Genomic DNA, 14,571 nt, shown 5'->3' on the forward strand with positions numbered 1-14,571 from the left:
GCGCCAATCTAACCTGATGCCCTTGCAATAGAGCAACATGTCCTGGCCCCTATCCGACCTGATGCCCCTGCGACAGAGCAACATGTCCCAAGGTGCAGTTCCATTAACTCTAGGCCCAATCCAACTTAATGCCAGAGCAACATGCCCTAGGAATGCAGTTCCATTAACTCCAAACCCAATCCGATTAACATGTCCCAAAGGTGCGGCTCCATTAACTCCAACCCGATCCCAAAGCAACATTATTCTGTATTAAAGATCCTCTGCATACATGCCAATGAAGTCTTTGTTGCTATTTTGTTGAACACATATCTAACCTGTCCTTTGGTAGCAATTCTGCATGCACCATTGAAAGAAGCTTTTGGATGTAGGGAATTGGTGATGCAACATATATTCATTATGTGAGTAATAAGGAGCGGAACATAGAGTTTCCCCAAAGAAGTTGAGGAAGATGAAGCCCTAGAAGAAATGCTTATCAAGGCATTCATGGATTGGAGAAGCCTGTCAAAGATGGAAGCTTCTAGCTACTTAGGGTGTTTAAACTCCCATGAATGATTTATTGGATTGGGGATGTCGTAACATTTTCTTGGAAAAATAATACAGTCAAAAATTTTGAGCTTTTCCAGAAATCCACCAGCTTTATTGGCTGTTCTTATTCTCATAACAATTGGTATATGGCCGGAAGATTTTTTCACTATATTCTTTGCATCATAGTCGAGCTGTATTCAAGATATTATAGGGTTGTATTACTCAACGATTATCAATGGCATACCTTAGTGTTAGTACTATGATGGGCATTATCACCTTTTGTGATCCAGAAAACAGGTATGCTTATATAATTACTACTATTTCAGCTAGTGTTTTGGATTTCAGCTCCATTGATATTCTCCTAACACACCTTGAAAGGAGCCATTTGTGGTTATGGATAGCTGATAACTCCCCACCTGCTATTAGTTGGCTTTTAGGAGCTGGTTTGAATACAATCAACTGGGAAGGTGTTAAAGATGAGGTTCTTTCCTCTCATTGATGGCAGGCAAAAAATTCCTCGAATGCCCTTTTCTAATCTCTTCATATTGTAGACATAAAGTGGAAGCAAAAGCACATGATCCATGACAGGCACTACACTTGGTCCAACAAGTAAAACAAAGTTAAATTTCTCAAATGAATGAAATTAAAATTCTACAAGGGTTTCTGAGACAGTCCAACAAGTAAATCAAAATGCCCTGCCTTTTGAAAGGAGATAACACTATCTGAAAAGCACAAACAGATTATGATTCAGCCATCAGTGAAGGTTTGCCTCCAGCTGTCCTCAGTCAAATTTTGAAAACAAATTTTTACACTTGTTCTTTCTCTCCAGTGTAGCAGCAAAAGAGTGATGAAAATTGGCCTTTGCAAGGCGATGACTGAGCTAATTCCAGTGAAGTGTTAGCTGTTGGTTTCTTCAATTTAAATTTTAGTTGGTCTTGTGCGTTGAGATTTGCTTCCACTTGGTATTAGGTTTGTTTATCTCCTTATTTTTCCTAAAATTTGTAATAAGATGCAGTGTTTTGATGGAGTAGTGCATATAACAGAGCATGTGGGAAGAGAAGTTAAAAATTATTGGCATACTGTACATCTATACTATGAAAGTATTAAGTAATATTACAATATTCATAAGGACTATTAAAAGGACCACTTAATATAATTGTTTTTTTGCAAGAAATGCTAAGGTAACAGAGGCTAAGGAATATAAAAAAGACCATTTAAAGGTAATTGTTTTTTTGCAAGATATGCTAGTGTGATAGAGGACAATCAGTTGAGAGACGGAAGAGATGCTGTAACCTGGGTTGGTTCCATTCTGAATTCTTTCCAAGAGTTATGGGTTCTTCTGCTAGACTGAAATTGTACTTACCTCTTTGGTCTTCTAGAGGGTTCTCAACCTTCTTCTTGATTCGTGAGGTGATGATGGGAAAGCTCCCTTGTATTTTGTAATAGTTCTTATGCTACCTGCCCACAACCTCGTATATCAGTTGTTTTTTTTTTCAAAAATAAAAAACAGTACCATCACTATTCCTTTAGGAAATAAAATGGTACATATAGGAAAACAAGACAGAAATTGCTTTAAAAAAACTTCACAGAGAAATCTTAATGGAAACTGCCAAGACCATATGGAACCAACAGTAGTATTTCATTCGTAATTCAGGATTACTTCAGCACTGTTCATCTTCAGTGCCCAAACAGTGAGGATGAATGTGTTTCAATTGGCACAAGTCTCTCCAATAGAGAGTAGGGTAATTTTTTATGAATCGGAGCAAAAATGGAACGAATAACTTATTCTGGAGTCAAAATGGCTTGAAGCTTACAAGAACATAGTAGATCCTATTTGGAAGGGCTCAAGCACCTGTCCTTTATTCAAAAATGTTGTAGTTAGTATAGCATTAGTCCCCAGCTGGGTGTTTTGTACATTTCATTTGGAAAAACGTGCAATGACTATAGGATTTCTGTATTTATTAAATTCTCTGCCTATCTGATGTTTTCTCTAAGTTGGTGACGGTCATTAATTTCTTTTTGAAGTTGAATCTCAGTTATCATATTTTAGGTTTTCGGTGTTCAATTACATCGGCTGTAATATACACTATATTATTTATGAACAGTGGATGAAAGATGGCCAAGTGGTTGACAGAAAACCATGCCTCTTCTAATCAAGAAATTAAGAGACAAATTATAGAAGCTCTCAATTTAGTGTCTACTCATTCATGGAAGCTCTCAATTTAGTGTCTACTCATTCATGGCTATATCATCAATACCTGGTATGCATGGAGGTATTTAGTCAGTTTTTCAGTTCTTCTGTCACAGTCAATATTTTTGTAAGGTTGAGAGTTGTAGCCACAAGCCATTGGAGTGCAGGAAAAATTACTTAGAAAATGTGTAACTTACTTCCCTGTTCTATTGGCTGTGTTGAGTGGAATTTGTGTTGGGAATGTGCACATCATCCAAGGAATGATGGTCTCCCCTTAAAATTCTATAAGGGTTTCTGAGACACCATTGGGAAACCTTTTAAATGTGTGCTTGGAAGCTCTTCATCTAGAACCACTTGCAAAACAAACTAATGCAGGCATCATCAATATAAACCACAACTCGGCCAACAGGAACTCAATTAATGATCCCAGGCTAATCATTCTACTTTACGTGGCTTACAAGACTCCTGCAGAAGCATTAACCACAAAAACATTAATCTTGAAAACTATCTAGTGGGCTGGAGAAATTCATCAAGAAGATCTACTCCTCAAGATTGATTTTGATAAAGTCATACACAAATTAAAATGGTATATTACTTCAGATATGATGACATGGATTGGTATCCTAAGGTCAAAAAATCAATGAGGTACAACGTTGAGAAGCTAACCAATCAAGTTATTCTGCAATGGTTCATCAGAAAGGGTTTTCTTTGTCCAATAAAACATTTCATCGCAGCTAATGCTCTAGGTTAGCTAGAGTCAAGTGCAAATCGAAGGAATGATCATTATCAGGTGCCTACAAGATGTTTTAAAATCCACTTTGTAGATGACTCTGTGCTCTCTCTAGAATTAGCCCAATCTTTGAATATGATGATGTGTTGGATTTCGCCCAAGTTCGAGAAAGCAGTGAGCATTATGTTCACCAAAGCATCTGTTAAGTTTCAAGCTGGGCATCTAGTATTAAGAAACAAGTTACAACTAAATCATAATTAACAATTACATCTGAATCAAGTGATTTTTTATTCAAACATGGATGGCATAACAATGTTGACAATGTGAACATGGAAGAACTTCTACAAGCTGGTGTTGAGACAACGGCCAGTCAACCCAATGGCAAACTGATTAGGTTCTGATGGATGTGCAGCAATCACAAGCGGATAGACATTGCCACTGCACATATAAATCAACACAAATCCATTGTATAATTTTGCTTATTTATATAATTTTGCTTATGTATATTAGAGTTTTTCACAACATCCATTCAGCAAGATTGGGCTACCAACATCCTAGGCATTTAACACACATTGCATCTATTTAGTATTTACATTGAGAAAAACAAAGGCTTTTCATGAAAGGACAAAAACGTGAAACCAAAATATTAAACAAAAGGGATGGGATGGAAAAGGCACTGGAAACTAACAACCTCATAATGCAAAACTGGGAGATATAAGTAAAACTAAAAGCCAAGTTGCATAGCACCATCTAAGCAATACAACAAACAACCGTGACCGCATTGCAAGATGATCCTTGGCCAAGTTTGATTGATAAAACAGATTCCCCCCCGCCTCTGTGAGCTGCTAACTTCCTTAGTTGATTGATATAATACCTTAATATGGTTGCTCCTAGATCAAACTTACATTTGTATAGAAGCATTTGGAGGAATACAAATTGCAACTACTGACAAAAAGTTATGCCCTATCAAGTTGCAAAAAATTGATTATTAAATTTCAAGATGCTCTTGAAAGATGGACAGCAAAGTGGAGGAGGTTCCATCCTCTTTCTTTCTGATGCTCACGATTTTCAAGTTAAAATGGGCTTTGGCCAAGGGACCAACAATCAGGAAGAGCTTCTGTCCTATAAAAACTTGATGCTTTTCACTCTTGAAAAGGGATGCACTCAGATTCATGTTTTCAGGGACTCTATGTTCACAATCAATTGTCTCAACAAAACACAAGTATGCAGGAACATATTATTCATGCCTATTCTAGAGGAAACCAATCGCCTCCCAAAAGAGGGCCTTGATATGGACCAAGGACTGTGGGTATAATGGAGCAAAATAATGGACAGGCCTATGAATTCTTTCACAGGCCTTACAGGGACATTCCTTTTGGGGTAGCAAGAGCATAAATTCCCACAATTTTCATATCATTGTTCTCTTTCTGTTTTTTTTCTCTTATCAGCCATACAGAAAGTAATTTTCTTGCTGGGTGAAGCAGCTTACTCACCTCACCTCGTATGTAATTAACAGTACTTATGTTTTTTGTCTTCAAGTTTCTTGTAAATGGTTGGATACTTGTTGTGGGGGAAAGTATCCAACTCGGAATGACCCTAACCCACTCTAAGGGTGACAGTTCCTTAGCAACAGCTGAAAGCAAAGCTATCTAAAGTTTCTTCTTTATGACATGCAAAGAGATAAAAGGGAGAGATCCACTTACCGATGTCTTGCGCAAATGGTCGATCCAATCTCCTTTGTTTGTCGCTTGCTCCCAGCTCCAAGTCTTTTCACGGGCCCAGCTACACGAGATCCTGCAAATAAGACAAGAAAAGGAAACTACAAGAAGCATGCATTCATAATCAATTCAAGGATTAGCATAAATCAAAGACGCAAGTAAGACAATTCACCATTGAAACACATGCGAATAGAAGAACCTCAAATGCTTTATTAATATATGGAAGTAAGGTTCAGGCGGTGATACAACCATGAGAGGTCCAATCCAGCATCACCTTCCCGACGGAGAGAAATCTCTTCTTCACCTCCCTCAAGCAATCACCCAATGCTCACAACTGTAAACCAACAACAATCCTTTGCACTCAATTCCGGCCTCTAGATCCCATGGGATGAGATCCTTATATAGAGTTTTGGAGTGAAGGTAAGTCATCTTGATGTGTGACTTGTTGTCCTCTTCAACTCCAGTTGTTCTTCAGTCCTTGAGTCCACTCGGAGTTTCTACCTTTCATTTGAAGTTTTAGAAGCTCTTAACTCATCATTAGGCGAATCTTTTGATCCAAGTGTCATTTTGGAAGCTTCCTGGGCACTGGCACATTGAGAAAAGATTCCTCCACATGTCAAAGTACGCCCAACGCAGGTAGCCCTTGTTGTACCTGCTATGCAACGTAGGTAGCCTTTGTTGCACTTGCTATGCAGCGCAGATGCTTAGTGGAGCAGCTGCTTTGATCCAAAATTGACCAGTTTTTGAGTGTTTTTCAGTGGAGAACTGATTTGCAGTGCTGTGGTTTGTTGACCTTGTTCCTCCAAGGGTAAGAACAACATTTTTAGGGACTTTGGATCCCTCAGATTATTGACATTTCATGCTCCATGCTGTAAGGCACAAAAATGTCTATAACAGTTGCCCCCTAAAGTATGAGGTCGTTTATCGGGTGAAATGCTTTATTAGGAGGATCCGAAGTTCATTCAATCGTCGGGAGGTGACCTGTAACAAAATACAGTACAATACATTATCTTTTCATACTTTCTTTTCATGATCTAGCTGATGCGGGCATTTCCCACGCTCAGCTTTATAAATACATTTGTTGTACATAAACAGACGATTGTCTGATAATAGACCGATAATTCTCTGCTTTTAATTATCATCCTTTTAGTAGGATGATCATCTGTTGCACATGTCTATGTCTTTATCTCCTGAATATATGTCGCAGCCCGGATGGATGAAACTAGATCCGGGGTCTTCAAACTTGTCCGATCTTCACTCTAAGTACAGGTCGATCCATGTGAGAATTTCTTGAAGTCGAACATGGAAAGACATCGCTTGATTACCAGTCAATAATGTAAACTGTTAACAAGTGCGAGAGGAATCACCGATAATGATGATGACCCTCAAGGTACTGCAGCACAATTCATGTGGCGTGAATATAGGATCTGACGTCGAACACCACGCAAAGTCTCCTGGTCGAAGGTCATTAATGTATACCTATCGCCGGAAGTGAGAAACTTTCCATTGAGGCATGCAAGCTTCAAAGTACTGAGGGGGTGTTCCTAGATCAACTTCTTGGATAATGAGCTGATGTCGACAAGAAGTGATCCGTCAAAGGAGGGCCTTAATGAATCCCACATCATTGACACGGAACGGAGCTAGTGATGATGGTGAAAACGATCTGTGAAATATGATTCAGGGTGGCGGTCATGGAAGGATGAAAGATGATGTATGGTAGTGGATGGGACCCGGTTGACACTTTCTGAATGACATCTCTTGAACATATAACGACATTGATGTGATGGATTGGTAGCATTACCCCATGTATGGATGGTATGGCGAGACCATGGTGAAGGGACCAGTGAATGATAATAACCCAACCCGATATTTACGGAGGCAAAAGTGTCATGTTCAAGAGCGACTTGCTACCATTAAGCTTTGAGGTTCTCCCAATTTTTCCCCAGTCATTTCTGACCAGTACCTCTTTATTTTTGTCAAGCTTGAGGAGGATAACATCTGCTTGTTCTATAACCTGCCCTTCGGGCAAGCCCATCGCTATGTTTTAACGAGCCTAGCGATAGGGAAACTCGTTCTCGTCTAAAGACAAGTTTGTCGCTATTTAATATTTTTTAACGAGGCTAGCGACAAAGACAACTCGGTCCTTTTCATTTTTAGAGAGTCTAAAAAGGTACATAAAGTTAACTCCAAAGGCCCTTTTTTCGTCACCTAATCCCTTAAGTCCGAAAAAGTATAAAACAATACAGAAGGGATGAATGTTCGATAGCTTTATCGAGCCGAACTAGACAAGCGCTCGATCTTTTTGTGCAATAATCCCTCAGGTCCAAAAAGATTAAAATCTAGAGGAGGGATAGCTCTTCCGGTCCTTTTAACGAGCTGGAAGGCCAAAACTCGGCAAACTTTTCATATTTTACGAGTCAGTGAAAAGAGCTCAAAGAAGACTCGTATTTTGAGGAACGAGTGATAAACAGGGATAGCTGCAGATTCCAGGTACAGGTTGGAATTTTCCAATCACGGCAGTATTACAAGGATGGCTAGGTGAGATCACTCTTCGCAGCTGTTCCTCAAAATAGGTAAACAATCAAGTGGATGTGAATGATCGGCCAAATGAAAAGTGGAGGTGACGGTGCACAAACACGACCAAGGCTTTTATGGCTGATGAATTTACGGTCTCAAATGGTTATTTACCAGTTCATTTTTTCTGGATGAGCTTGAACTCTGGGGGGAAGCTTGCTCACTTGCTTATGTTTATTTTTTAACGAGCATGAAGTCCGCGTTAAAACTGCTCGGTTTTGCGTTTATTTTTTAACGAGCATGAACTATGCCAAAACTGCTCGTTTGATAAGGTCAAATTCATATTTTACCATGACTAGTTTTTCCTTTCCAGAGATAGTACTGTTTTCATCAATTGCTGCAACAAACTTGTTAGAAACGGATACCATGAAGTAAAAATACTAATATTTTACTTTGAACTACGTAAAAAGCAATTTAAAAGATGTTTTTACCTCTCATTTTACCATTTCATGTGCATTTGGTTTGTTGGAGCTTTGGAGGTGCCTCTTACCCTTGATTTTCACCAGCTGATTCCGGGAGATTCTGCGGACGATTTTTGGCGCCGTTTCCACCAGGTAGGAGCTAAACCCTAGCTCTATCTTTTTATGGTCTTATTTCTCAGTTTTATGCTTGTTTTCCTGCCCCCATGAGCCCCTGGGGTTTGTCTAGGGTGCTCTGCCATCAACGCAGGTGCCCTATATCGAAACCTGCGTTGGGGCCTTCATTTTCAAAGGCAGTTTGTCCCCCAACGCAGGTAGACCCTTCTCTACTTGCGTTGGGCGCAGAAAACTTCTTGGTTGCACTCTTTTTCATGAGATTTTTGCCATTTTCTTTGCTGAGTCAGGGATCTTACTCCTCCTCTTGTTTGTTTTGCAGAGTTTATTGGAGCAGAATGACTCTTACGTGGCGAGAACGAGAGCATGAAGAGGAGGACATGATTGCCCTCCATGATCCTGTTACCGTGAGTGCGTTGCGGAACTGTGGCTTGCTAAAATTCTTCCGTATATCTAGCATGAGGGCACATATACGTTTACTGCAGTACCTGCTTGATGCTTGGGATCCTGTTAACCAAGTGTTCCAGATTAGGGGCAAGTCCATCCCTTTGACCATAGTGGACATTTACTTCTTGACTGGGTTGTCAAGGCGGGGTGCCCCCATTTCCTTATCTGGTTCGGCCCGAGGGAGCGATTCTGTGAAAGATTATATCCGTCAGTATTGTAGGGAAGGATCCCAGCCGAGCAGAGACGGCAAGGTTTCTATCCGTGATATCACCGACAGGTCCCTCAGGTCCATTCTGTACACGATTTGTAGGATGGCTGGCAGCGCATCCCCTCATGTTGCCAACAGGTCTTATGTGCAGCACGCTCTTGAGTGTCTTCAGCCGAAAGTTTTCAACTGGAGTGATGCAGTACTGGTTCAGATGAAAAACCAGTTGACCAAAGTAAAGGACGGGAAACTGAAGAATTTTGGCTTCGGTTCAGTTTTGACTGCCTTCGCTTTGGAGAAGATACCCTTGATGCAACCTCAGTATATCATTCTCGACTTGCCATCCCCTACTGAGCCACGCATGCAGAGGTGGGTTGACCACATGTCCAGACATGCAGGTCAATCTCAGATTACTTTTACTGATGCCTTCTTTAGGTGGTTCGAGCGGCAGGATATGGCTTTTTCCGAGTATCCATATATTGGCATGGATTTCCGAGGTGATCCGGATTTGGTGCTACCGGATGGCGAGCAGTGGGGTGATCTTGGTAAAATCTTGACCTTATCACTGTTTTACTGTTTTTATTTGTAATGTTCTTGTGCTTTACTCTATCAAGACGCTAATCAAACTCATGTATGCATGCAGATGTTGGTCCCATCCGTCCAGCAGTTCGTCCGAGAGCTCCGGCCGCTGCCCCTGCAGGGGAGGCTCCTGGGAGAGCTATTCTCCGTGACCTTGACTTGGCCGAGACTCTTACAGCTGTGCAGGAACAGGTCGAGGGTCTTACCTTTGGGATTCCGGATGTACGGATCGACGAGTTGCCTTTACGATTGCAGCGACATACTGCTGGTGTTCCTAGACGATGGTCTCGTCTTCTGCGCATGATTGCACAGGCCGTGGCATGTTATCATGAGCATCACTAGGCTAGGGTGCCCCCCAGCCATTTTTGAGTTTTGGGGTCATATGACCGATTTTGTCTTGGTTACAGAACATTACATGTAAACCGTAAACAGTTATATATATTTTTTATTTTCGAGGTTTATTCCAGTTTTTATGTGATCCATGTATGAAACATTGGTGATGCTTCTCTTTTTATCAATTTTGCAAATGTCTATCTAACACATAGTTTGCTAATGAGTCGGTTAATGTGTTTAAGTTTCTGGAAATGTGTTGATATTGGATAAAATCAAACTGTCTTTCCAAGATTTTAACTCTTAGGAACTTGCGATAAATAGCTGGATTTCGGACAGAGTAGGTACCATTGAGCTGTAGTACCACGAGCTGTGAGTCTAGCCTGACAACCAGCCGGCGTATGCCATGGGTGATGGCATCAGAGAGGAGTTCTATCAACGCGCTATACTCAGCGATATTATTTGTTGATTGACCAATACATATCCCCCTGAAACTCACTAACTCGCCGCTTGGGTTAAAAATGGCCCATGCTGCAGAGGATAGGTTCCTCGAACTACGACTCGCTCCGTCAGCATATCCAACCCACGGTTCCAATGGATTCGACATCTGCAATAAGTGTAAAAAGCGGATTACTTAAACCGGAAAAACGCTTTAGCGAAAACAAAAATGTAACAAAAGCATACAGGTTACTATTAGGCATAGTAACGCTTAAGGTACAACCCGTTGCGGGGTTGCGCCAGTGGGATTCCGTCATAATCTACCAACTCGTAAGCGCCTTTTGCTAACACACTTTTAACAATATAAGGGCCCATCCATAAGGACTTGAATTTTCCAGCTCCCAATTTATCGGATTCTTGGTCATAAAGCAAGACCAAATCACCTTCCGAGAAGACACGGGGTTTGACATTTTTGTCGAACTGCGCTTTGACTCGTTTCTTATGGGCTTCGTTGGCCAAGGCGGCATCACGACGGGTTTCATCCAACTGGATTAACTCCAAGAAACGAGCTTCTTCTTCTGAGGTTCCGAGGAGGAGATCAATTGCGAGTTTAAGGGACGAAATTTCACACTGGATTGGTAGGATTGCTTCTAGGCCATACACCAGTTGAAACGGTGTGAACCCAGTGGCATTCCTTACCGACGTTCGGTAGGCCCACAAAGCCGAGTACAGGATCAAATGCCATCTTCTTTTGTGAACCCCCACCATCCTTTGCAGCATGCGCTTCAGGACTTTGTTGATTGCTTCAACTTGTCCGTTAGCTTGCGGATAGTACGGAGTAGAGCTGTCATGAGACAATCCTAGTTTGGCAGTTAATTCAACCATCATGTGATTGCGAAAATGCGACCCATGATCTGTTACTATGGCCTGTGGTATGCCGAATCTGGCGACTACATGATTAAAAAAGAATAGGGCTGCTGTTTCACCAGTATTATCCAATGTAGGCATCGCCTCGGCCCATTTGGTAAAATAGTCAACTGCGACTATAATATACCCATGCCCCCCGGTCGAGGTGGGGTTACATTGCATGAAATCGATGCCCCACTTGGCGAAAGGCCCCACAGCTATTATTGGCTGTAAAGGAGCGGGGGGTCTTCTGGTTTTGCTATCAAAAATTTGACATGCATGGCAACTTCTGACTGCGGTTATGCAATCTTTGAACATGGTTGGCCAGAAGTATCCTGCTCGTAAGATTCTTTGTGTTGTAGCATATCCAGATTGATGCCCCCCACAGGTGCCTGAATGACATTCATTCAGGGCTTTTTCGGCTTCCTCATGGGTTAGACACCTTCTCAGAACCATATCGACACCACGACGGTAAAGCGTATCACCGACGATCATGTAGTCTTTAGCTTGGTATCGAATACGTTTTTGTTCTGAGTGGGAGGTGTCTGGCCGAAATTTTTGGGTTTGGAGATAAATTATTATATCTCCATACCACTCATCACTTGCTGATATCAGAAACAAACTCTCGTCCGCGATCGATTCTCTGGACGTTTCATCGTTGGACGATGACGGGATATCGCATAACAATTCTGCGAAAACTAAAGCTTTCTTTGATTTGGATTTCACAAATTCCAGATCAAACTCTTGAAGGATAGCTATCCACTTTGAATATTTGCCCCCAAGCAACTGTCGCGACAGTATATAAGTCATGGGGTTGCAATCTGACAATATAGTGGTCTTCCTAAAGAGGACATAATGTCGAAATCTTTGAATCGCTTGAACAGCGGCCAATGCCAGCTTTTCAACATGAGAATATCTACTTTCCGTATCATTTAAGTTTTTACTTAAATAATATATAGGGTGTTCAATTCCATCGACTTCTTGAACTAAAACCATTGCAATGGTCGTATCTGCTGCAGCCAGATACAGGTTAAAATCCCTTAGATAGTCTGGGGCGTACATTAATGATGCTTTGACTAGCACTTCTTTCAAAGCATCAAAGGAAGCTTGTGCAACCTGGTCCCAGACGAAAGGTACATCCTTTTTTAGGAGACGGGTATAACCTTTAGCAAGTTCTGCGTAATTTGGAATGAACCTCCTCAGAAAGTTTGCTTTCCCTTGGAGTTTCTGAATCTGAAGCAAGTTCGAAGGTGGAGGCAAATTAATGATTGCCTGCACCTTGCAAGGGTCGAGACGAATCCCATCTTTGGAGACTATAAAGCCAAGTAAACGACCAGAACCGACGCAAAACACACATTTGTGCGGATTGAGTCTTATCTTGTAGTGTCTGCAACGTAGAAATATCGCTCTTAAATGCTGCGGATGATCAGTCCGCTTTTGCGAATGAGCCGGAAGATCGTCGAGATAAGGTTGAACGATGTTCTTGATGTCATGGAAAGCATAATTCATTGCTCTCTGAAACGTCGCCCCTGTGTTTTTTAAACCAAAGGGTAATTTTCGATAAGCGAATACGCCCCACGGACAAATAAATGCAGTCTTTGACTGGTCCTGTGGGCGGATATTAATTTGATTATACCCGGAAAATCCGTCCATAAACGAAAAGATTTCACATCCGGCGCATTCATCAATTATCTGGTCGATGAAGGGTGTAGGGTAGTTGTCCTTTGGACAAGCTTGATTTACATCCCTATAATCGACGCACACTCGTATTGTTCCTTGTTTCTTCATAACAGGGACAATATTCGATACCCAATCGGTTAGAGGAACCGGGTAGATGAAACCAGCATGGAGGAGTTTTTCAACTTCTGCCTTAATAGCAGCGGCTTTCTTGGGGTGTACCTGCCGAAGCCGTTGTCTCACTGGTTTGACATCAGGATACATCTTAATTTCATGTTCAACGATACTCGAGTCAATGCCTGGCATTTCATCATATGACCAAGCAAAGACATCTCTAAATTCGCGGAAAAGAGCTTTATATATTTCTTGTTCTGAAGGGGAACAACCTTTGCCGACATAAATATTCTCTACAATGTCTGTTTTTGTCGAGATATCTATGGCTATAGTCTCTTCTATATTGGATAGGTTTCTCTCGGAGTCCACCGTATTTACAGTATTTGTTAGGAATTCAAATACTGAAGGGTGATACAGGTCGCCTTGAGTATCTTCCTTTGGAAGGGAACGATGGTGGTTATCATCCCATGGTGCCCCCTCAATCATCATTGACTGCAGGATTCCTTCGTCACTTGCATGCACTCGTGACCAAGGATCCAAAGGGGTTCCACATTCTCCTGACCTATCTACCCAAATGCTTGACGAGCGTTGATTTGGGCTCGCCTCCCATGCCTGAAACATTGATTGCTACAATATTTCGATCGGGCTTGGGTGCAAAACCATTGCACGATCCATGATGACTTTGTCTTTTGCGACCTTCGTGGAAGATATCATGTTGCAGGTAGCCACCAATGGTACATTTCCTATGTACATATGATTTGGTAGCGAGAAAGTCCCCATCATCGTGGGGTCCTTCAACAGGCCTACTCCTATATCTTGAATTGAATGGTCGCTTTCATGGATCATGGGAATGCTTCCTGTAACTTGTGAACCATTAAGGAGGAAGTTCTGTTGGTCGACGACCGTAATCCCTCCTTCAAACGGGAAAGCGATCTTCCTAAAATAAGTCGACACGACAGCTGCCATGGCATATATCCATGGTCTTCCCAGTAGGATGTTGTAATCCAGATTTCCATCTATGACTTCAACATCAATCTCTACTGTTTTTCCACCTAGTTCAACGTTCAAGTTACTCAGGATACCGAAAGGGGTATATGTTCTACCGTCGAAAGCCTTTAGTGTTGTCGAAGATCTCGACAAGGTTGGTGACCCTAGTGTTTTCCAGCAGCTCATTGACATAATACATGTCGATGCCCCCTCGTCAATAATTGTTCTGTGAACAGTTTTGTTGAGGGCCTTTACTTGAATAAGGAAAGCTAATTGAGCTGGTAACTGAGGGTCATACCCTTTGTGATCAAAGGACACAAGATTGGAATCCTTAGGATCAACCCCCCCTATTGCCGATAACAATGCCTGCCTTTGGGATGGACAATTTTGTAGTACTTCTAGAGTCGACATAGCGGATGGCGATTGAGCCAAATCTTCTACTATGTTATAATGCTGCGCCGCTCTGGCACGAGGATTAAACGTCGACTTGTGTACTACACCCTTAGGTGGTTTTATTGTTAATTCTGGCATTATGGGTGGGACAACTTCTGTCGAAGTCGTTGTCGAACTACTAGGTTGATCTTTACCTTTTTCGTTTGACAGTTGCGGATTCCCGT

This window comes from Pinus tabuliformis, chromosome 7, assembly GCF_031772625.1.
Source record: "Pinus tabuliformis cultivar Carrire ecotype Pingquan chromosome 7, CPIR1, whole genome shotgun sequence".
Lineage (NCBI taxonomy): Eukaryota > Viridiplantae > Streptophyta > Pinopsida > Pinales > Pinaceae > Pinus > Pinus tabuliformis.